The sequence below is a fragment of the Melitaea cinxia genome, chromosome 16 (genome assembly GCF_905220565.1).
Source record: "Melitaea cinxia chromosome 16, ilMelCinx1.1, whole genome shotgun sequence".
Classification (NCBI taxonomy): domain Eukaryota; kingdom Metazoa; phylum Arthropoda; class Insecta; order Lepidoptera; family Nymphalidae; genus Melitaea; species Melitaea cinxia.
In genome coordinates this window covers 4930066-4956388 of record NC_059409.1, presented here as the reverse complement: position 1 = coordinate 4956388, position 26323 = coordinate 4930066, and the positions used below count along the sequence as shown (strand labels likewise).

The 26323-nt window shown below is 31.8% G+C and overlaps 1 long non-coding RNA gene across 1 annotated transcript; it reads right to left on the bottom strand.

The window, feature by feature from the left end:
• Positions 1-2759: 2759 nt before the first annotated feature.
• LOC123660841 lies at positions 2760-8191 on the bottom strand. The gene is made up of 3 exons (XR_006744256.1): positions 8179-8191; positions 4159-4161; positions 2760-2895 (listed from the first exon to the last, which is right to left on the bottom strand). It is a non-coding gene; the product is annotated as an uncharacterized LOC123660841 (long non-coding RNA).
• Between the last annotated feature and the right edge of the window lie 18132 nt (positions 8192-26323).

Sequence of the window (26323 nt, the reverse complement as noted above, 5' to 3'; positions counted from 1 at the left end):
ATCAGTCTAATTTATATATAGTTCCAATATAATACATATTAATTATATTTTTTCTAATGATATACTGATAATTATTAATACAAACAGTAATTATTTGCGTTGGGTAAACTTTTCATCACGGAAAGAATATTAAATATTGAATATCAAATTAGGTAACATGTTGTATCTATATAAAAATCACTGGTAACTTTAGAAACTCTCTCTGTATTTAAAAATTTTCTATATAAAAGGCACGTAACACAAAGTATGTATGTTACGTGAACATATATTCAATATTCTCTCCCTTATCTAAGGAAGCATGTCATTTATCTCACTCAGGACCGTACTGGGATCATTTTCTTCGTGACAATCGATTCTATGGAGGGAACGTGGAAAATTTTCATATACCGAGAAATCTGTCGATAAAATTTATTATGAATTTGCGTTATAGGTACTTGAAAAACACGATTTTCACACCAAAGATTTCGTTTTACTTTTTTTAATCATCTGGATTTCGTTCCAGTTCGTTTGATGAATATATTGATATTAATATTTACACCCTCTAAGTCGGGCTATTGAACAACTCTCAAAAAAAATCATTGATGTCTTCAAAATATCGGTAATTATATCTATAAATAAAATGCTTTACAACATAAAACACTTTTTTATTTTTAGTATTGAAAGAAAATAAAACCGGTCGAGTGCGAAAATATTTTTATTAAATTATGTAACTAAAAATTTATGCTTTTCGCAATTTTTCCTTTATCTGTGCTATAAGACGTTGCTTCGTACCAAATTTCAAGAATCTGAGTTCACGGGAAAAACGATTTTGATTCCCTTGCGAGTGTCGAAAATTTAAGGCTGTATCTTTTGATTGCGTTGGCTTAGAAGTTGGGTTTTTACAGCTCTCAGGGAGAGTAGACTTAAGTATTTGATATGAATTTCAGCTTGATACTTCCACGCGTTCCTGCTTGACACACAGACGGACAATAAAGTGATCCTAAGGGTTCCGTTTTTTCCTTTTGAGGTACGGAACCTTTTCCTTTTCCTTGTAATACTAACTAATATGTAAAAAATAATAGTACAAATATTGCTTATAAAAAAAGAACAAGTTTAACAACGTTTTAAACACTAAATAATACTAATTAAACTTTCACTCACAATAGATATACTTTAGTGTAAAACATGAAACTTTAGAGGTAATAGGAGAAAGTTAAATTGGAAATTTCAGATCTTACTTTACAGAATAAAGTTTTGCTACAAGAATGTTTTCAAATCAAACTTCTTTACTGATTGATAGAAAGAGAAACACGAGTCTATTTTTAAGATAGCTGATTTTTACTAGTACATATTTCTTAACTATATTCGTTGATCTTAGTTACAACTATATATTTTTACGTAAAAAAATATAAATTTTCCTTTCTAAAAATCTTATCCGGATAGTACTAAAAAATAATTAATAAACAGAGTTGGGTGAATATATATCTTTCCATAGATAAAGGTTAAAGCGTAATACTTCACCCACTTGGCCAGTTGTCTACCCAGTTGAATTTTAGCAAATAATTTATCTATCGTGTTTCCTATCATGAGTAATAATAGGAAACATATATACAAATTAATTATATATATTTATATCAAATTGTAAATGCATGGTACATTAAGTAAAGTTTAATAAATAGGAATATATGGCAGATTGGCAGTTTTACTAAACAAAGGCTTCAAAGGCACTTCACAAAGCCAATATTCACGTAAACGCTTTATTTTCCGCTCAAAATACCGTGCGAACCTGAGCGGCGCTACACCTCACAGAGTACACCGAATACTCGCTTTATGCCTTTATTAAGGTAATCTGAATAAATGTAAAATTATACTTCAATTACATACCCTAAAATATTTTTAATTTATTATTTGTCTGTGCTTTAACGAAATATACATTTTAATGTCTCTAAAACTAGTAATAATTATTAATCAGCAACATTTTAAGAATTTAAAACACCTGTTGTACGAAGTAACAATATTTTCTTAATTAAAATTTTATACATTACTTACAGAATTAAAATAACAACAAAATAAGTGTTTAAATAAGTTCTCACTGCACTACTTTTGTAATTAAAGTCCAGCGGCATTAAAACAAACTAATGACCAGGAAACAATGGACAGCGGGTTCGACGATAGCAAACACACCCTTAAACACAGCTCGTAACCACAGCGATGAAAACTGAGACGCATTGCAGCATCTTTTATACAAACGCTCGTACAATATTCATTATCTTTATACGCTATATTCTTTATTACAAAAAATATATTTTTTTTATATTTTTGAGAATAAAGCTTTGAGTGTTCTGTGAACACAACAATATTTTATAATTATACCTGATATTATAATATTTAAACTATTGGGCAGTCGGTGAATCGCAATAAATTAAATGTAAAAAATTATCATCATTACAACCTATACAGTCCACTGCTGGACATAGGCCTCCACAAGTTTACGCCAAAAATAACGTGAACTCATGTGTTTTGCCCATAGTCACCACGCTGGGCAGGCGGGTTGGTGACCGCAGTACTGGCTTTGTCGCACCGAAGACGCTGCTGCCCGTCTTCGGCCTGTGTATTACAAAGCCAGCAGTTGGATGGTTATCCCGCCATCGGTCGGCTTCTTAAGTTCCAAGGTGGTTGTGGAACCTTGTTATCCCTTAGTCGCCTCTTACGACACCCACGGGAATAGAGGGGGTGGCTAAATTCTTTAGTGCCGTAGCCACACAGCACATTACAAAATTATAAATATTATGAACTTATTTTTTTAAAAAATAATTTGATTATGGATTTTACCATAGAAGTTTTACTAAAAACACCATATTAGCTATACAGGTTATACTCGTATTTATGACATAAATTATAAAATTTTAATTAAAGCTTATTATTGTGACGCTACTACTACTACTACTTTTTTAGGGTTCCGTACCTCAAAAGGAAAAACGGAACCCTTATGTTTGTATGGAGTCCTCGGTGCGCGAGTCCGATTCGCGCTTGGTTGGTTTTTTACTTTTGCTACTTACTTTGCATTAGAAGCGAATTATAAGAAGAAAATTTCTCTGCAACTTAGGTTATAAAAGCGACTTTAAAATAGAAAACATCTAGGTAACATACGAATTTTTTTTTAAAGAAAATTCAAATAACAACTTTAGTGTTAACACGTGCCTGTGCGATAAAACGCAAAAAAAAAAATTAATAAATGCTACGTCAAAAGCGATATCACAAAGATACGTATGGGAAATAGAATTTACAAACGTAATTAATTCCTACGCGAGCAGCAAAGTACTTTCTATTGAAGAGCCTCTTTTCTTCCTTTATACTCGATAATATCCTATAACTCGAGACCCGTCAACTTCGAGTTCCTGAAACTACGTTTACTACTCTTTGTGTCCCTTAAGATATGTAAGAACATTATATGAAAGTTTGGAAGTTGCACGCATGTTCGGAATTTGAATATCACTTATGTTTACGTTTAAATCGACATTAAAACTTCATTGCATATCAATAACATAAGAAAATTGATATCATAGTCTATGTGATAACGCCCTGTACTCTCTTTCTTTAACTTTGCTTATCCGTTAATCTGTCTGGCTGTCACAGCGCTGTTAGTGTCTTTGGGATTATATGTATACAGAAAATTGACATTTTGTCTGAATTTGTGCATCTGTGCTATATCATCACGAAATATCTTGCTTGAAATATGGAGCAGCTCTCAGATTAAGTATCTCAATCTTACAGAATATCACAAGCCAAATAATTATACTCTAAAGTAGTGTATGATGCTACGGTCATTCAGGTAGCCGGAACTCCCGGCAATACATTGACAGCACGGGTAGAGACAGTAATGCGTTTGAGATTTTCTCAATCACGCACTATTCATAGTTTTTTAAACATTATCAGCACATAGTTACATCAGAATTGAAGTATCGAAGTATCGAATCTTGATGTATCGAAGGCATTTGACCGGGTCTGGCATGAGAGCCTATTGAGCAAGCTTTCAGCTTACGGAATACCCCCGAGCTTGTGTGACTGAATATCAGATTTCCTGAGTGGGCGATCATTTCGGGTGGTCTTAGATGGCTCCTCGTCTGACTTGATGGCGGTTAATGCCGGTGTCCCTCAGGGATCAGTTCTCTCTGCAACCCTCTTCTTGATTCACATAAATGACCTCCTCAAGCCCGGTATCTTTGGATACGCGGATGACAGCACTGTTACGGAGAGATACGTGTCCGGTCCCCGAGCTGGTGGGGCTGAAACTGATGAGCATAGAGAAGCCCTGGTTGAACGCATGAATTTGGCTTTGAATGAGGTATCCGATTGGGGCGACGCCAACCTAGTCAAATTTAATGCTTCCAAAACACAAGCGTGTCTTTTCACTGCTAAACGGAGTCCATTTCCATTAGCTCCGACTTTCCGGGGTGTATCTGTACCGATCACGGATAGTATTGATCTTCTAGGCATAAATATTTCGTCTAATATGAACTTCGGACAATGCATAGAATCCAAGGCAAAAATTGCTGGTAAGAAACTTGGCATCCTCAATAAAGTCAGGCAGTACTTCACACCGGAACAGCTTCTTACTCTCTACCAAGCACAAGTTCGATCATGTATGGAGTACTGCAGCCACTTATGGGATGGCTCTGCCAAGTACCAGCTCACTGCTTTGGATTCTGTGGATCGACGCGCCAGAAGACTCATCGGTGACAAATCGCTGGTTCGCTCTAGACTTCAAAGTCTCGAACATCGGCGCAAGGTTGCCTGTTTGTCGGTATTTTACAGATTATATTTCGGAGAGTGTGCTCTAGAACTATATAATTTGGTTCCACCATCACCTTTCTACCACCGAACCGCAAGACATCGCATGAATCTGCACCGCTATGTGGTTGAAATCCCACGATCTCGCACTAAACGATTTGCTTCTTCGTTCCTAATACGCACCGCAAAAATTTGGAATGCCCTTCCGGCTTCCATTTTTCCAACGAACTATAACTTGGGTATCTTTAAATCAAGAGTGAATAGGCATCTTCTAGGCAAGCGCTAGTCTATATGGTTAAAAAAAAAAAGAATTCTAAACGCTGTTGTCGGGACTCTATTAACGATTTAAAAAACAAAGGCTTTCTACAGCACAGTTTATAAAACCAAAATTGATAATTTACAAATGCATTATTTTAAGCTAACGTAGCAGTATACTGCTTAAAAATCTTTCCCAAAAAAAAATCCTGATTAATCAATCACCTTTGAAGCTGGCAAAATCAGGTAAATCGAAGTAAATAACTGTGAAAACAACGAACGGCTCCACTAGTTCCAGAGCATAATCAAACAAGTCAATTGGCCGGCACATGTGCAAATGCCCAACAAAACAACCCTAAACTAACAAATGGGGTCGATTCCGTGCACCCGGCCTTTATTTCACGTTAAATGACCAACCGTTTAGGTAGAAATAAGCAAATAGAGATTAATTTTTTCCTTACCCACATGTAAGTAATAAACATAATTAAGCACATATTATTTGTAAACATGTAAAATTATATTCGAACTTTTTTATTGGTATTATGTTATAAACGTTACTAATTACTTTTTTACATTAGCATATTATTTTAGCTTCTAAAGAATCTTGTTAAATCAATAAATAATTATACTTTAATATAGAAAAAGTGAATACATTGAATAAGAAATTAATTTATAAAAAATTTATATGAAATAAAAAGATAGGTTTCATATTTATTTTAATAATTCAAACGGAGTTCGAACAAGTATGAAATCTGTTTTTTCGTTAAAACGCAGTATGTTCACGTGAGTAATTCAAACACTACTTCGTCATCCAATGCAAATACGAGTACGTGGACAATGACCGCCACATTTCGTTTGTTACAAACGGAACTATTCTTTTTTAACACTCTTCCGTTCGTTTTACGTAAATAGATCATAACATTATATAAATAATATATGTAACGAACTATTTTTGATATTTTTAAAGAAAGGTGTAAAAAATAAATAGCTACATTATATTTGCTTTAATTTTGATAACAGGAATTGTTGAAAATATCAACACAAAAACAAAATAAATATAGGATAAATCTAGAACAATTCTATTTTCAAATAAAAAGTAGTATATGCTAAATAAAAATTTTAAGGATGTTTCTTTCTGAACGAAAAGGCATAACTTATTACAATAAAATAAAAAAAGGAAAGTGTAAAGACTTATAATTTTATCACAAAGTAATTACGTTAAAATTGACTACAAACGTATATAAAGATCCAATATTCATCCATACCAGTTACCTAAGCTTTCAAGAAATTACTTTTGACAATGATTAAATTTACTTAAGATTTAAACTTACCAAGTGATAATCATAGTTGTTAAGTAAAAGATATTAGTTTCCTGTGGTTTAACATTCGCAAAGTAAGTGATTTCTCAAGCAGTATAACATTACTAATCCTTAAATTAATCAAGAAAGAGCCATAAATCCTCAAATTATAATTCGAGCGTGAGCTCTAAGGTCACGCCTCGCTTTTATGGCTACAATAAAAAGCAAAACAACACATCCATCTGACGGATGAAATCTGAAATGGCCACTTCAGGGGAAATCATGCTCGCAAAGCGTTGTAATGTAAGAAAAATTCAAACAGTTTTCTTAAATATTAGCAACATTAAATGTGCTTAAATGACGTTTCTGAAGTGTTTTAAATATCCTAATGTAAATCTATGGTAAATTTATTGTATAATACTTGTTTATTTATGAGTTAATTTCGAAATCTCAAGTGAAAAGTTCAAAACATTGCGCAATGTTTGCACTATGCAATTCAGACAATATTTTATTCTGATTTTAGCGTATTCTATTTATTCGTAATAAAATTTAATATTTCTTATATTATCTAAACAACGCTAAATACATATAAGGTCGGGGAAGTCTTTTCGTATTTTCTAATAAAAATTTGCAATAAAATCTTTTTGGTTGTATTGTTTGTAACTTGATTTTAATAGCATGAAAAGGTGACATTTTACAAAGAAAATTAAAAAGTAAATAAAAAACGAGTGTGCTTTAGACCACACGACTGAAGTAAAACTTAGGAAACGTAACTCTCTCTCTTTCAAAGTGGTGAACCTACGTTAAAAATATACGAAAAAAATCGTAGTCAAACGTCGGTCAAACTTTACAGACTATCGCGAAACCCGGCTTGACGAAATTATGTGATATTGAGTGTATAGTGAGATTGAAAGGGAATTCATTATGATCTTTACCCCCGGACAATACCATCGATTTGGATTTCTACTATCAACAGTTGATAAGACTTAAGCATGAAATTAAGAATAAGCTGCCAAAATTAATCAACAGAAAAGGTGTGGTCTTTCCTCACGACAACACCCGACCACTTACGTTTTTAGCTCTCAACAATAATTGAGAAAGTTTGACTGGGAAGTTTTAATGCATCCACCATGAAGTTGCGATCTTGCACCTTCAAATTAAGCTCTGTTTTCGGTCTCTTTAATAATTCTTTAGGTAGTTTGAAATTAACATCACAAGAAAACTATCAAAAATATTTTTCGCGGTTTTTTTTTATATATAAAGTCTCAAAATGTCTACAGCAACGGAATTATGCCACTACCTACGTGTTGGTGGCAAGTTATCGAACAAAATGACACATATATATTACAATTAATATAAATAAATCTTAGCGTGAATTTTAATATAAAACACGAAGAAACTTTTTCCCCAACCTAATACTGCCCAGATATAAATAGATATTGTCCCCTGAATTTACGTCATTAATTGTAAGATGGCGTCCTGATTAAAACCACATAAGTAAATCTCATTCATTTCATCAAAGTCATCAAAGGAAAGAGCAAAGAAACCGTGACAAAGACATCATTTAATTTGCTTAAAACCTACGTTGATAGAGATACGCATCTCCACAACTCATTACTGAAAATTAGGTTAGAGAGCCTCTAGAAAAACGGCAGGATCTCCTGCTGAATGAATATTCACGACCACCGACACGGAGTCGTTGCGATAATTAAAAATAATTACGTAACCACAGAAACGTATTGATATAATGGAGAAAACGTTTTTGGTATTCTATATTAGCAAAGTTTCCCTTTTACGTCATTAATAAGTACTATTTCAATCGATATATCTAATAATTTTTGTTGGTATTAATTACAAAATATTAAAATCTAATTTTGGTACAAATAAAAAGTCACCAACATTATTAATATTTAATGCAAAAACTGAAGAACCTTAGCAAAGAGAAGATTTATTTAAGTGAGGGCTTAGAACTTATTGTACTCCTCTAGTGCGAGTTTATATATAATATCGCTATCAAGTATAATTCTCGAATGTTTTTGTAAAAAACGGCACCAATCACTTTACGTAGATGCCAAGACACACGGCAGATACACCATGGACCACCGAGCGCTCAGAACAGAAACAAATGTTTATATAAACAAAAAAATCCGTTTCTAGGGAAAACTTTCGACTTAAAATAAATCGAACCAATCAAAATAACTTGAATTTTCAATATCATAAAATTTAAAGCACAATAGCTTACTCTATCGACAAAAAAAATTATGTTCTGCTATTTCGTAAGGGTGTATTTATTTAATAAACTTTACGCCCTTCAAATCCTTATTCAGTCTTAATCCTTATACATACCTACTAATAAGCATGTTAATTTCCCAATTGACAAAGAGACAAAATTACAGATTTGAAAATTTTTCAATAAGAAATTCATTAAATTAAGTAAACAATCAACATACATGAAACGTATTCTGAAGTAATGAGATCTCAAATCCAAAATTGAAGTTCTTAATCACCATAGTTATACAAATATGTATATTTTAACACATTAATCTTTTTGAAAACTATAAACATTTTCAATATTCCTTTAACAAAACCCGCTTTGAGTTTCGTACCCTTTAAATATTCTTTGTTCCATATTCAGCTAATTCTCCTAGATCACGGAAAATGTTGCAGCGTTGCAATTACTTCATGCAAACGCAGTCGCCACAGGAAAAACACACAAACAAATGAAATAAAAGACTTTATATCGATTCCTTGAATACTCGTAATGGTTCACAGCTACAAATGAAACTAAGATATAAAATTTATATTCTTTTTTGCGGGAAGAATCGAAGAGTTAAAACAAGTTCAGTCAGACAGAAAAACGAATAAAATTTTTCTTCGTCGCGGTATCTTCTAAACCGCATTTATTAATAAAACCATTATACATCGTACTAACGTTCTTGTTTTACTTTTTAATGCTTTTTATACAATGTAAGTCATATAAAAAAATATAATGTGTTTTTAAATAATATAATGTATCTGATATATTGTAAACGGTAACATAATAGTATTTCGTATAACAAAACCACAGTATAAGTTGGCAACAAAAATATATATAAAATAGGACACAAGGGGCGTTGTTATGTTAAAACTTGATGTCCTACATATGTTTGCCAACCAGCCTGGAGACGTGCCAGGACGACCTGGTTGTAAGCCACTATCGTAGGCTGATAATAACATGTCTTATTTTACAGGCACAGTAGTTGAAATTCTATTTAAGAATTTATGAATATTATTTTCTTTATTTTGCCCTGTCTATTATCAGTTTATTATGCTAATAACTTTCAATAAATATAAGATAATATTATTCCAAGTTACATGCAGATAATTTTTTTTAACTTGTTAGAAGTTTTACAGATAAAAGAAGAAAGAGACACTTTTTTTAATAAAATCAAATTACATTTAAACCAGCGAAAGGGAAATACAAAATTAGGGTTTAAAAATGGCCAGTCATTTCTGAATACAATTTTTATTTTCCGTGCTTATTGGACGGCTCGGGCTTCCGTCGACGGCCAGGAAATGAGTTTTGCCACCTCTAACCCCCCCTGTAACCCCCACTCATAGGACAAATAAACCAAACTCATTAATAGCTTGTCGGAAACCTTTATGTTTTGAGACACTATGTTTCTCGTTTCTTTATATACCAATTAAAGTATTGGTTTTAAAATCTGTCCATTTCACGTTGTTATTTTTAACGAAGTACAATCCCACAACAATAAAAAAATACGCCAATCTTCAGACTATTTTTTGTAAAACAATGGGAAAATTTTTATTCGTCGTTTTAATTATTGCTGAATTCCATCTTTATATATATACATAGGTACATATGTATAATAACACGACTGTAAATATATAAGAGTACTCTTATAAAAATACTTTAAAATATTATTAAATTTAAGTTATATTATAATAATTAAAATGGTTTTACATATTATTAATTTAGTATTTAATAAATAAATTGATGAATAATAGTTGATAATAATATTGATGAATATAAGTTGCATAAGATAATTACAAAAAATGCAAATTATATTTAAAATAATTAACTAAGCGCTTCCATCAAATATCTGACAAAACGCATTGTAACACAATATTCCTACAGCTGATCCTACAGCAGGTGCTAGGCAACACTGAGTGGAAGGATAGGTCGAAGAGGATATGCACAAAACGCTAGTGCGCCACGAGCCCTCAAGTCTCGTGCCGCTGAGGGCCGGCAGTGATTAGAGCGCGCTAACAAAGCGTGGAGGGCCCTTAACCTACATGCTCCGTTTCACAGCAGCGCCGGTGACACTCCTATAACCACTGCGCGCCTGGTACAGAGCCTCTCATTGCAGGTTCATCCTTCTTTACATCTCTTTTCTTACATTTAAGGATGATACTTAAAATATAAATCATCCCAAGTAAAATGCAAACATATAACAAACAAACGATAGTATTACGTTCCGTACGTATACAGTTATATTAAAATTCAAGCAAAATCAAATTAATTAATTTTCTAAATCATTCAGACATTTTTGCTCTAAAAGACTTCGAATACCTGGATAAAATAAATTGTAAAGTCTTTTAATAAAAAGAGCTTACATAAACTTGAATACGTGATGAATAAAATATGGGCAATGTAGGAAAACGGTAGCTGTAGTTTTCCAATAAACCTTTAAGAGAGAGACGACGAAGTAATTCAGTACAAAAGTAGTTTTAACTGAAAGTTTATAGTTCTGGGAGCAATAATAAAAGGTAGTCAAACAGATTCGAATACCTTGTACCAGAGATTAGTACTAATTTTTGGGTATGGTAACAATTTTTACGTCATAATGACGAAATAACCCTCGAGCCCAGAAAACACGTTATTGATTCAAAAGAAAACAGTTCTGGCAGCACGTCAAGTAATAAAAATGTTATCTATGCTCGTTTGCGCCAAAACGGAACCTTGATATGGCTTGGATTCTGCAGTAAAATGGCTTGAGCTCGAAAGGGACATTAGGGTAAACGCCACAGTAATTACGCGCGAACTTGTAAGGTGCGACCAACTTTGTTCTCGTAATTTGTTCCTAAACTTGCTTAATATTCCCCTTGACAAGATAAATTTATTAAAGCCACCGGTGACGAGCGTTCCGAAACGAAGCGACTGAATGGCTACGGTTGTTGTAATAACTTCGTTAATATTTAGAAATGTCGGAATATACACAGAAGCCACAAACGATTAAGACCTAAGTGAAACCCTTATACTGAAATTTTAAATCAAACCTATATAATATATAACTTGTTTTATGTTTGTTTTTTTTTTTTTTTATATCTGCTAAAACTAAATAAACATTATTCCAATGAAAAAAATCCATCGTTAAAAGTATCCCTTCAAGTGTCCTTTCAATGTAATCTTAAATCGATCTTCAAAGCCTACACTGTCAATATCTTCCATACGTTAGACCAAACCAGAAACCTCATCCATTAGAAGACGTTGCAGATTATCAACAATCGCTTAGTCCGGAGCAATCGTGTCTCAGAATCCATCAGAGAGATCACGCCGTGTGGAATCGCATTAACTTTTACAATGCCATTAGGTTGCGACGGTGAACGAACGCATCATTGCCCTCTTAAGGACCTAGGTTTATAATGGAGATACTTCAGCTTTTAACATTGGAATGCTTTTATTGAATACCTTACTATCTCTGCATATAGTACGGCCCATTGTCGTTATAGTACTCCGTCTATTATTAAGATTTCGTATCTTATCACGTTATAAGTAAGCTTAGTTCCTCGCTAATGGAATAAACTATCATCTAAACTATGAAAATTTAAGATTTTCTAAAGATACTAGTTATTTTCTGGCACAAATTAAACGTATAAATGTCGGGTAGTTAGTGTGTACAATAACATATCCTACATAGTTGTGTGTAGTTGACTAATTTTTTTATGTTTAATATTTTTCACATATATAAAATATTTTGTCTCAGATAGTTTTTTTTAAAACCTTGTTTATTATGATGACCATTATAAACCTACAGTGAAGTTGCGTGGTGTAATTATATCCTTTTAGCAATGTAGGAGAGGAAACCTTTCTACATCATTAGGAAAATCACTACAGGTAATTTTCTTTATTTTATTAATTATATGCTTATGATAAATAGCTTAATTAAATATTCTTACATCGTATGTACACAAAAAAAAAGAGTCCAGCGTATTTGAGAACTCCGTCCATGAAATTATTAAAATGAAAAACGGTTATAAATTAAGAGTTTGTATACTTTATTAACCGACTTCCAAAAAAGGAGGAGGTTCTCAATTCGACTGTATTTTTTTTTTTTTTTTTTTTTTTTATGTATGTTACATCAGAACTTTTGACTCGGTAGAGCGATTTCGACAAATTTTCTTTTAATCGAAAGGTGGTGTGTGCCAATTGGTCCCATTTAAATTTATTTGAGATCTAACAATTACTTTTCGAGCTATATCTAATAATGCGTTTTTACTTGACGCTTTTTTCGTCGACCTACGTTGTATTATACCGCATAACTTTCTACTGGATGTACCGATTTTGATAATTCTTTTTTTGTTGGAAAGGGGATATCCCTAGTTTAGTACCATGATAAGGAAACCAGGATCTGATGATAGGATCCCAGAGAAATCGAAGGAAACTCTTGAAAATCCGCACTAACTTTTTACTGGGTGTACCGATTTTGATAATTCTTTTTTTGTTGGAAAGGGGATATCCCTAGTTTGGTACCATGATAAGGAAACCAGGATCTGATGATGGGATCCCAGAGAAATCGAGGGAACTTCTTGAAAATCCGCAATAACTTTTTACTGGGGGTACCGATTTTAATAATTTTTAATTTAATCGAAAGCTGATGTTTGTCATGTGGTCACATATAAATTTTATCGAGATCTGATAACTACTTTTTGAGTAATCTTTCATAACGCGTAGTTACTTGATTATTTTTTCGTCGATCTACGTTGTATTACTTTTCGATGTAATTGAAGTCGGTTTTTTTTTCGTTTGTCTGCAAACACAATTATTATTTTTAATTTTATATTAAAATAAAACTAAAGTATATTCAATTTTTTTTGTTACTATCCGTTTTGAAATGTTTTAAGTCATAGATGTAAAAGGTAGAGTTACTAGCTTAGTACATTATAACGTATTTTTTCATAACCGTAATTTTTAATGGAGGCGTAATGTATCATTGTGTCTGGTAGGGTCATAATATTCGCAACACACGTGAAAAACTTTAAAATTGTCATAACTTACGTAACAAAAAGCTTTATAAAAACATTGTCTAAAACCTTTATAATTTTACATGAAATAATGATTCATTATTAAAAGTATAATAACATTATTAAAATAAAGCGCGTGTTGTTTATATACGCTTAGACATAATATTTTGACATGCCCGTTGGCTCAGTTTGTGCTTTCTGTTCCGCAGGTTGCGGGTTCGATCCCGCCCGAGTCTGGGTGTAATATTTGTATTTTTATATTATATATAATTATATGTATTATTTTTATGTATATTTATTAAAAAAAAAGTTATAACAGTCGGCTGTTACCTGTAACACAAGCATTAAGTTGCTTACCATAGGAACAGAACACCGTGTGTGTATGTTATAAGATATTTATAATATATTGTCGATGTCAATATCAGCTTTTAACGATAGTTTTATGAAATATAAAAAAAATTGTTGTTGTGGATAACGCTATTTGACAGATTACGGTATCCAATAGATAAAAATATATGATATATTATTCTGATTTACCGTCGAATTTCAATATATTTATTAGATATTTCTATCTGAAAATACGAATCTAAAAGTTGTAGTTCATCAACTAAAGAAAATAGGTCCTAATGGACTACTCCACCTTCCCCTCTAAAGTATCTTCGTAACTAAACCGCTAACTAACTAACGAAAACGGGCCCTATATCTGTGAAAACTCAAAAACTTCTACGGTACCTTTTATATTTACATACGTCGTGGTGGTATATACATAATTAATATAATATATGTTAATTCTTAAAAAAAATATTAGTAATCTATAAAAAAATATATACAACTGTCTTAGTGTTTCACACAGTCCATTTCTCTTTTTATCTTTTTTAATCACTTGTACCCTTTTTTTATTTATAATCATAACATTGAATATTCGTACTTAATATAAGGTTTATATATTATATTGAAAATTGTGTTGGCACGTTTAAGAAAACTTATAAAATTCTCGAAAATTTTTCTTTGTCCCAAATACAGAAAAGTCTTAGACGGGGTCGCTAAGGAAACACAATACAAGTTACTGAATAAAAATTAAAGAAGACTGTAAAGATCTTTTTGAGGGAACAGAGAATAGGGCGGCCGTGCACAGATTGGTTCTAGTTTGAATAACTTGGGATCGATGGAAGAGGCTTTCAATAATAAAAACATACACCAAAAACCCCAATATGGTTATTCTACTTAATTTCAGAGTAACTTTAATTAATATAACAAAGTTAATAATAAAAAAAATACAATTTATAAACCCCTAACTTCTTGTCCACCCGTGACTATGGTTGCTGTTAAGTATCCGAAACTTCAGGCATCTAAAAAACTTAATAAACTACGATAAAATTCGTAAAATTTCTTTCATTATAACAATTTATAAAATTATTTTGATACTCGCTTAACTTAAGTTCAGAAACTTTATATTATTGTCAAATGTCGCAGAAAATTATAATTAAAACGAATAAAAAATTATAACTATTATATTTTTTGTTTAAAAATATGTTCCGCCAATGCTTCTTTTAATAAATTATATAGAAAGATAAGAAAAAATAAATAAGCACTTAATTAATTAACTTAGTTATTTATTTTCAAGAGCAAAACACAGCAACGACTAGAACAACATAATTAATTGGAAACTTGAAATACAATTAGTATATACCATCTAAAAGAAAACACATATACGTATGTATAACTCGTTGGAGTGTCTATAGAACCCGAGCGATCTCTCATACTCGCATTGATCGGAAGTTGATTCGGTTCCAACTAACACACGGGTATGATTGGAGGCTCCGGCTGGGGTGATTTGCTTTTCTAATTGAATAGCGTAATTACCTATCCAGCCTTTCTGTACGAGGTCAATACGTTCAACATATTAGCGTTTGGGTATATTCTTGCCTATATTCGTATTTTATCTATAAATGGGATGTATTTTTAAGTTTGACTTTTGCTAGTCAGCCTAACTGTTACTAAGATATCATCGTGGCCCGTAAATACTTGCTACATTTTATTAGCTATATACTACTCCGCTTAAGAAAGTTAAGGATGAAAAACAAATTACTCTATTACTCATAGTACGAAACTACGAAAAGGTGCTACAGACGTTAACTGGTCCTACCTTAGTAAGGCATCGCGTATATAAAATATTATTTTACTTACCTTTAGCAATAGGTTTAACCTAAGCATTTAAATTAAAATTTATAAAGTTTGTATATATTTTTCTAGTTAATGCTTAAGTTAACACAAAAGTCGATTTATGGCTAAATGTTTGCGTTATATGATATTACAAAAAAAATTCAACCAAATTTGATATTTTTGTAACTTCATTCTAATTACTTCAAACAATTAATAAAATATATTTCAATTGTAATTTTCAGTACAAAATCGAACCCACATTGCTACCGTTTACTGCAATCGACAGATATCAAACAGAAATCTCGTACTAGTGTTATAGAGACCGCAGATTATCCAATGAATCTTAGAAGCCACTCTACCGGTACATAGTGAGAAGCTGTGTTCCAGCTAAATACACATCCTACGGGATTTCTGTATGTTCTTAGTAAATACCAAACCTTCGAGTTAGGGATTGTCTATAGTAGATATATCACGTTAATCCGTCTACGTTAAAGTGAACTGAATTGTAGGACTAATGACGTATTATGTGTTATGATGTGATAATTGTGGAATTTATCGATTAATTACCTAAAATGATAGGCATTTGCAATTATATAATATAATTGATGAGATAGTATTATTGTAATGTTAGTTAATTATAGCATACTAAGATTAAGTAATAGAACTATATACCTGTATCAATCTAGTTCTTGTATACTATTTGTTTTTACAACAGATATCAAATACTTCTTCAACGTGAGGCGTTTCATTTCTTAATTATAATAAATTATAATATATTATAAACAATAGGCACTTAAGTACAAACTTTTTTTTGATAATTAAACACAGGGTAAAATCAGACAACTAGTGCAGTATATTATTGTTACTTTTATATAGTAAAAAAGACCTAGACTAGCGGGTGAAGCCGCAGGGCACACCCAGTTTTTATATAGCCTATAGCCTTCCACGGGGAATGGACTATCTAACATAAAAGTAATTTTTCATTTCGAATCAGTAGTTCCTGAAATTAGCGCGTTTAAACAAACAATCAAACAAACTTTTCAGCTTTATGAAATTAGTACAGATATGTATCAGGTTTCCCGGTAGAAATTTCTCGTTAACAATAAGAAAGCCTTGTTGAGCCACAATATTGTTATTGATATTGTCTATCACTATATACATTACTTTATGTACTCTATAAACTCCTACTGTAACTCTTGTCTTTAATATCATATCTTTTTGAATAAGTACACAGTCGTAACGTTTTAAGATGAGAAAAGTATTTACCATACTTAACTGTTTTATATATTTCAATAAACTTTATGAATAATTTATTCAAAAGATCTTTTATATTTTTTTTTATTTTTTTTTCCGAGACAAAAAATACTAAACGAATGTCTTTCAAAATGAAATATTTTCATAATGTTTTTATTTTATCGTTTATTTGACAATACAAAAAAAATAAACTCGGATATATAGAATAACAACAGAAAAAATAATAATACCATTACAACGTCAAGTTGATTCTCTTCAAAAATAAATTCGTTGACTCGAGAGGCAAATAAGCACGCAATAAGAAGCAGCGAAAAGTAAATTATTCAACCTCAATTTACCCTCCTGCGAGCGGTGAACAACCTCAAAATTCATTTTTCACGGGCCTCGTTATGAAATAAAATTTCAAGGATTAGTTCCTCCTATAGCTGCCGATGTAAGGACGCCAAGTAGAGCAGAAGACCGTATTTGCTGCCCCATTGGACATTTTGTGGCGCTGACTCAATTAACTGCTACGGAGTATTATATTGCTACAACGAAATTATTGCAAGACGAGCAAGCCTCGAGCTATATCTGATATAGGTCTTGTGGCTTAAATACGTTTTAAGAATATCTACTTATTATATATAGATTTAAAATGTATCATGTAATAACAATGCATTAAAAATAACTAAATATTGTTTTTTATTGTCATGTTTGTTTTTTAAGGACAGAAGATTGCAGTAGTTTCTGACACTACACATCTGTAAATAATATTTTTTTGCGCTAGTTGAAGATTCCGCTTTACCGCTTCACTTTAAACAAAAGTGCAGCTGAAGTTAATAAAATGCATCTCAACCAATCAACCTTACAGTAACAATGTTCCAAATGATATATTATGTAAATTACGCAAAAAAGTTTTGACCTTTTAAGAGTGGTGATTTTAGTGTTGAAAAAATTCGATTTCAATGAAAATCTGATTCAAGCACAAGTGAATCTTTCACAATCACTAGAAATGACACAATAAACAGTTCCACTATTATTAAAATGCATGGGAATAGTTTGGATGCAAAGTAATTGCGTGCCTTATGAACTGAAGTTGAGAGTCGTTAGGAAGACGATTTGTCATTTGTGAACTACGGCTTCAAAAGCAAAAAAGAACGGTTTTTTATCTTATTGTGAAGAAAAATGAAAAGTGGATATTTTATGATAATTCTAAGAAGAAAATAGATTACATTAAGACCTTCAATTATTGTTATCAATTCCAGTATCAACACTCAAGCTAAATATCTACGTTTTGAAGGTAATGTTGTGTATCTGGAGGAACCAAAAGGGTACCTATTGTATATTATTATCTATGGCTAAAATCTGGCGATTCTATTACATACATTCGTTAGAGAATCATAATTAATGCGATGGAACTGGGTCTATCAAGAAAATTACCTGAATACGAGGAAAGACAAGACAAAGCTATTTTCTTACTAAAGTTCTTAAAACTTGTTAAATATTGGGTATGTGTAAGATTTTACGATTCCTGTTGTTTGCCGGATATATCTCTTTAGAATTAGTGATTGTTCCAAAGGATGCTGCATAATTTAGCAGGTCAACAGTTCACCTTTTTCAAATAAATTTTAAAAAATTGATAAAATTTCAGAAGGTCTCGAAAGATGAAATTTTTTTCGAAATAGAATTCGAAAATTAACTGAGAGATCTGGAAAAGAAGTAGCTTTAATGAAACATTACTGCAATTACTCGGTTTATTTACGTCATTTTCAAATTAATATTTTTTTTACACCTTAAAAACGGATCGAACTAATTTGTAGGCCCAATAATTCCTTTCTCTTCAAATGTAATAACTTTCCTTTAAGGAATCGCCATATAGTTTAGAAATAAAATAAAAACAAACTACAAAAATAATATGCTTAAATCTTATAATTATATAAATATAAGTCTGCCTATGCAGTTTTTTTTTTTTAGTTAGAATGTGGCTATTTTCCTTATGTAATTTCAAATGTGCCATTAATTAGTAAATACATAAATAAATAAATTTATTAGGAACTAAATACCTATAAAAAAGTCTTTATAGTAAAGATTTCTAATAAGTATTACCGTAAGAATAAAAAAAATCGTTTAACAAGTCTTTCAAGTCATACAGGTGACGCCAATGATTGAGCCTGGGAACCATCACAAAAACATACTACAAACGTAACTTTTTACCGTCTAGACTACATCGGCATCTCATAGTGTATAGCTTACTCGTAGCTGTTTTTATTAAACTAATGACATAGTGTATTTTCTGTAAAATAGCCTTTATAACTTTGAATGTAAAGCATAAAATCGATTAATTAAACACTCCCGACGGTACTCGATAATAGATAGTAATCTTATAAAATGAGAACGGGTTTGGTCTAGATAATCCTGTACCGTTGTCCTTGGTTATACTTTAATCGATTCATGTGACATTGGCATACTAAATAAATTGTTTAATATCTTTTATTATTATCTTACTTGAATAACCATCAAAACTTAAATATTTTGTAAAAGTATTTCAATTCGGCTTATTTGTCTATTTTCTTTGTTTGATTAGAATCCAAGAACTAAGTTAAAGAAAATATTTAATGATATCTTATATAAAAAATTCTCACGTCACAATGTTAGTTATCATACTCCTCAGAAACGGCTGGACCGATTTTTATGAAATTTCGTGTGCATAATCGGGTAGGTCTGAGAATGAGCCAACACCTATTTTCATACCCCTAATTTATAAGGGGGATTAAAGAGATTAATAACATATATGGTAAAACAACGTTTTCGGGGTCAGCTAGTACATAAATAAAATCTTAGCAACCATCACACCCTTAGTAATAATTAAGACGAGTAGTTATAAAAACGATCCTCAGTGGTTAGTGCAACTATTTTACTAGCAGTCGCAGGTTTGATAAATGAACAAATTTTCGTATTAGCCCCTTAAAATGTTTTATCATAAGTTATGTTAAGTAAGGCGTTTTGTGTTGTTTGTTGTGGCGAATTTATTAATTTTATTATTCCACATCCAAAGTAATAAAGTATCTATATATATTTAGCTCAATAAGTATTTATAATTGCAGTTATTTAAAGTATCTTTGTCAAGTATGGTGTGCATATGATACAACTTAAGGATATTTTCATTCGATCACATTCAAAACGTGATCCAAGACAGTTTTACGTAAAACTTTTAGTCCGTGTAGCAGCACGTGAAACGTAGAGAAATTATTTTGAAAAATCCTTTTAAATGATGTTCGCCACGTTTCAACGAAGCTGGCGAGTAATCCTCTTAGACTACAATGGTGTAGGCAGCTGTGGCCTACATGCGAAGAAAAGTTTAATGCTGACGTGCTATGATATGGTACATTCAATACCGCGATTACAACGTGAATATTAAAGAATGATTTATATCATAGATGGGAGAGAAAAAGATTTATTTTCGTAATTTCTGTGTAGCCACTTTGAATTATATGGCACATATTATGGTATATATTACATTTCATATTACTTACTTGCTTGTTAATAACACTAAAGTGTTAATAAACATAAAAACAAAAGAGTAGCTAAAAAGATAAAAAAAAAGATTTATATCCATAAAGCTACAATTTTATCATCATATTAGCTATGTAGTGAATCAAAAAAATTAAAAATCTGCAATCTGATCTGTAAGACATGTAACCGCAAGCATCAGACCACTGGCTAGTTGCGTTGGCGGTTGCGAGTTCGATCATTGCACATGGCAAACATTTATATTGATCATTCACATGTTTGCCGTAGTCTGGGACTTCGTGCTTGTGTATTGTGTGTGTTTCCGGACTACCGACACAGGAGTAAATCCTAGTGGGGCCATTGAGTGCGAGGCGTTATTTATTAAAATTAAAATCATAATTTTGTCTGTAAAGCCACGGCACGGTGGATTAGTCCGTATATATTCACCTTCGAGTATTACTTCTTCACACCAGCCTATCGCAGTCCACTACTGGATATAGGCCTCCACAAGTTCGAGCTGAAAATGGAGTGAACTCATGTGTTTTGCCCATAGTCACCACGCTGGGCAGGCGGGTTGGTGACCGCAGGGCTGGCTTAGTCGCACCGAAGACGCTGCTGTGCCTTCGGTCTGTGTATTTCAAAGCCAGCAGTTGGATGGTTATCCCGCCATCAGTCGGCCTTTTTAGTTCGAAGATGGTAGTTGAACTGTGTTATCCCTTAGTCGCCTCTTACGAAACCCGCAGGAAGAGAGGGGATGTCTATATTCTTTAATGCCGTAACCACACAGCATATATTAATATAGTAGTAGAGTATTACTTAGATAAACTCATTTATTTTATTGTTGCATAAGTGTATCCTTAAACTTAAAATACAAAATTACGAATTCGTGTCATGTACTTATGAGTTCTTAAAATGCAACGTTTCTTCTATGTCCGAAACCAAGTAGATTCTTCCCTCGTTCCGTGTCCATTACGCCGTAAACGATACGAAAATAGCTTTCTGTAAAAAAAGATCTTAAAAACGAAATGGTGCCAATTAAAAGGGACCTTTATCTACCGACGTCAAACAATAAGACGACAATGAATGCAACTAGAATAGAAATTACGAGTCCGAACAAAACGCGAGCGCCTTGTAGGTAAATTGTGATATCATTGTGAAAGGGTGGTATGGGGGCATAAAATAGTCTCTTCGCCCAACTCCGTTCATACGTATCTTCCCAAGCGCACTTTGCGAACAAAAGACTACATGCAAACTACTGTAAAGTTCCGCTGAATACGTCTCAAGGAGGCTTCGGGCTGCGAAACCGGCGAGCATAAAGTTATATCAAATATGCTTGGATGTAGATATACAGAGATCTTCTAAGATTACGGTCAAATAATAATTAGCTTATCAATATTGTATCAATTATAGTATATTGCTAATTTTGTCAATGTTATGTAAGATTATTGACGAAAATTACTTAATTTTAATTTATTAATTAATTTATTAATTTTATTGTAATACTTATAAAGTAAGTGTGAGTATGTGTTTGTGTGTGTGTGTGTGTGTGTGTGTGTGCGCGCGTTTGTCTGTGTGTGTGTTTCATTGTTTGTTGATATTTGTTACAAAACAACATTAAAACTAAAAATGGATTTCAATTTCATTAACGTTCTATGTTTACTGTTTAGTAATAACTATAGATTTTGACGAATTTTTCACATTAATATAACATATTATTAATTTTCGTGTTGGTAACATTAAATAAAAAACATTATATTGAAATTTTTTATTATAATTCCCACTCTTGAATTCATATTTCTTATATGTGATATTCAAATTCTCGCGGGTTCTCACAAAATAAAGGTACAGTGTAAATTATTCCCAAATCGCTAATTTCGTGGCTCGTTACATCTCAAGGCTTAGGACGGTTCCATCTTGCGGATAGAGATTAAACATTAAAGAACCGCTCCATATTTCATTGTGCGCTATCAAATGTAGAATCAAGTTATGAATTTTTATTAAAACTTAAGTTATTATTATATATTTACTTCCTATATAACTTAACAGGTAAATAATTATTAGTTTACACTTTTCAAAAAAAATTATATAGTTTAAGTTGATCGATTTGGATATTTTCCTTGTGGACCTCACCAATTTACCTCGAAAAACAGATTAACTCCCCCTTATCCAATTACAGTAAGCTATTCTTGATTGTTATCATAGCGACTTCATAATATTAACTCTTGGTAGGGAATTTATTGCATTATGTAACTTGGAAATCGCTTCGTAAAATAAAGTAATAAGCCTATCAGACCTGAGATAGTGTAATTAGAAGATCCTGGGTCGTTATTACCATACAAAAGAAGGTCTATCAAAGAAATATTAGATTCAGGAGACGGTTATTTCCTTTCTAAAATCAGGATAGCCCGTTAATCAACTGAAAGTTACTTGATAACCAAAAGAGATTGCCGTTTTAGAGTTTAATCGTTTTAAAGATCAAACGCTATCGCTATATTAACGGTAAAGTTAATTTGAGAATTATTAACGGCACCCATCGAATGGCAAAGCATAAAAATATAAGCTAAAAAAAGGTAAAGTAGTTTGTTTTGTCCTTATGACGAAATTATGTACACATTTTTTATAGTAAATAACGAAAAGCCATTAAAAATATTTGAGCTAAACGATACTAAGAATAATCTCGAAATAATACGCTTAGTGTTAAAAGTTTTACGTGTTTGTATACTTTTATCACCGAGCTCATCTCGCCAAGAGGTCAAATTAAGCGCATTGCAGGTGCACAAAAACTTGTCTAGAAACTAGTTCGACTAGAAAAAGCCGTCGATACGCTTTATATGTATAGCTTTACACCCTTTTCTCACACAACAGTAAAGTAAATTTTTAAAACACTTTTACAACTATAAAAGAAGAAAATTCTCAAAGTAAGCCTTTGTGATTCTGTAAGTTACATTTATAGTTTAAGTTTTTTATAATAATCCGTATAAATATTATAAAGCAAAGACATGTGATTCATTTAGTATGGTTTTTATGCTAACAATAAAATTAAGCATGTCGAATCATACAATACTTTGATTAATAAATTGTTGATAATTATAGACCGGGATTAGAGGACTACCTTTGGTATTTTCCACAGCATTACAACTTATGCCACTTATTACATCCATTGAAAGTATAAATACATAAAAGCACAGCACAAATTTAAATGAAACATGTTTGTGTTTCAAATTTATTTGTAATCCTCACTGAAGTGCGAGTGAACTCTTAGCGGTTATTTCCTCAAGGGAAATTTTAAAGCATGTACATCCGACAATCTGTCACGGAGGTGCGTAGCACTTCACTATCTATCTTCATAACAGAGCAAGAGCCTTGCCAAGAGACCAGAAACTTACAGACTGACTTTTAGTTTTTACCCAAAGCACTTTTAAATTACTAGAAAAAATATAATTATTTAGTATTTATACGGAATTTCAAGCATCGAAAATGAACAAAAATATTATCTTTCGTTATAATTTAGTAAAAGAGTCATGACGCAACTCATTAGATAATAAATCATAAATACATTTTGGTTGCGCCACACCGAGTTTCATAAAAGCCGACTTTTGTTAACAATGACAGTAAAAATAACGTTACTTTAACTGGAGTAAATCCGATTTCATATAATGGGAAACAAGATTAATTTTTCTCCTACTGCTTTATCTTATTACAACCATTGGTTAAAAGAAACATTGGAGAATATTAAGCAACGTTCGACGAATTATGTTCCTGTCAATTTATTTAAATGCAATATTATTTATACTGAAAGACGTAATTCCCATGTTTATAGAAAAAGTAAATTTTATTTAAATAGTAATTGGTTCTCATTCATTATTAATAATATATAATAATATTTACAATATTTAACTATTTTTTCTATTCAAACTTTTAAAAGGAATTCTTAAGGCTTTTTGAAAATAGTTTATCCTCCTTTGAACGATTACTGTCATTTTTACTGCCCGTTTACAAAGTAAGTTTCATTTCGGGCGTGCGTAACGTGAAAACTTCGATAAATTGTAATAAAGTTAGTCGTATTTCTTCTAGAAGCATATTACTTTTCACATATGTTGTATTAATACTGTAAAATATTTTCTTTTAATACAATTTTATTAAACGTGTATTTTTTATTATTTGTTTCAACAATATTTCGAAGAATGCCTAAATGTGACCCTTGCTCTTATCAAACAAGCTACCAGACAAAGCGGCACAGATAAAATACACTATAGAGACTTAGCTATAGATTAAAAACAACTTTTAAAATTAGTAGTATTAGTTAAATGTGAGCAGTAATTGTCATTAGATATATTGTATACAATAGTGCTATAATTAGTATGAAGTTTATAATTGAATACAGTTCTGAAGTGACACAAGTTTCTCACCAAAAATTAAGTTCTCATAAGCATCTGTAAATATCTGTATCCGCCAACCTGCATTGGAGTATCGTGGTGGATTAAGCTCTGATTCTTCTCTTACATCTTTTGACTATGTTATAAAAAGAATTCCTTAAAATATGCATGTGTACCATACTCAATACCTCACCCATTAGTCGAAGTAATGTTCTTTGTAATTATATGTTCCAGTATGAATGACGTTGTATAATTGCAGGCACGATAGACATAACGTCTTGTCATTGTCAACAGCGCATTTATAATGTACGAGTTATACGAGCACGTGTTAGCATTTAAATTAGTAATTCTGACAATTATTAAAATATTGGATTTTGTGTCGATATTAATCTTATTGTTTAATACCGAAACAGTACAATGATGGTTACACCGGCTTCCGAATGGTTAATATTTATTTACGATTAGTCAGTCGCTATCTTTGTTGTCTCTTTTGCAGGATAGTTACACAATAAATACTATTATCATTTAAAAAATTACTAATCTAATATATAAAATTCTCGTGTCGCGGTGTTTGTATTTAAACTCCTCCAAAACGGCTTGACCGATTCTCATAAAATTTTGTGTGCATATTGGGTTGGTCTGAGAATCGAACAACGTCTATTTTTCATCCCCCTATACGTTAAGGGTAGTCCACCCCAAATTTTTTTTTCTTTAATTTTTAGATTAATTATTTATTTTTTATTTTATTATGATTTGGCGTTGAAAATACATACAACCCACACACCACCTCTCACCTTTTCACCCTTCTACCACCACCCCTATTTTTAAATACCGTTTAGCGACAAGACAACGTTTACCGAGTCAGCTAGTAATTTTATAAGATTGTATAGCTCTTACTGTGATTTTTATTTGTTGAAGTACCGGAAGAGCATTAAGACAGAGGCACCATCTTCCGAATAGTTAATACTAATTTTCTGATTGAAGAAGCAGTTAGTGTTTAATTATTGTACGGCTAACGTACTGATAACTTATTTAATTTAATTAAAAGTGTGTATTCTGAATGAATAACTATAGATTTGAAGTGAGAAATAAGTGTTGCATAGAGTGTTTTCAGTCGTGTTCATATACACACATACAGATACGTATCTACGTAAGGACATACTTCAAAGATATTAGTATGAACTTTAATCACAAACCAAACTTCATCGTTTCAATCATCATAATATAAAATTTTTACCCCTCTGTATTTAAATCATTAAATTTGAAATTACGTTTATAAAAATTGTTATTTTGTTTCACAAAAGGAATTTAATCTCATAAGCCTATCTGGAATTTTTCTTCTTTTTCAAGTTCACAATATTTTTTTCTCGTCTAGCGAAATTATCTGTCTTATTATTATTAAATGCGTATACTCAGAATTACTTTGTGGTTATTATTCTAACGCTCCATTTGTTGAATAAAATTTCATTCGAG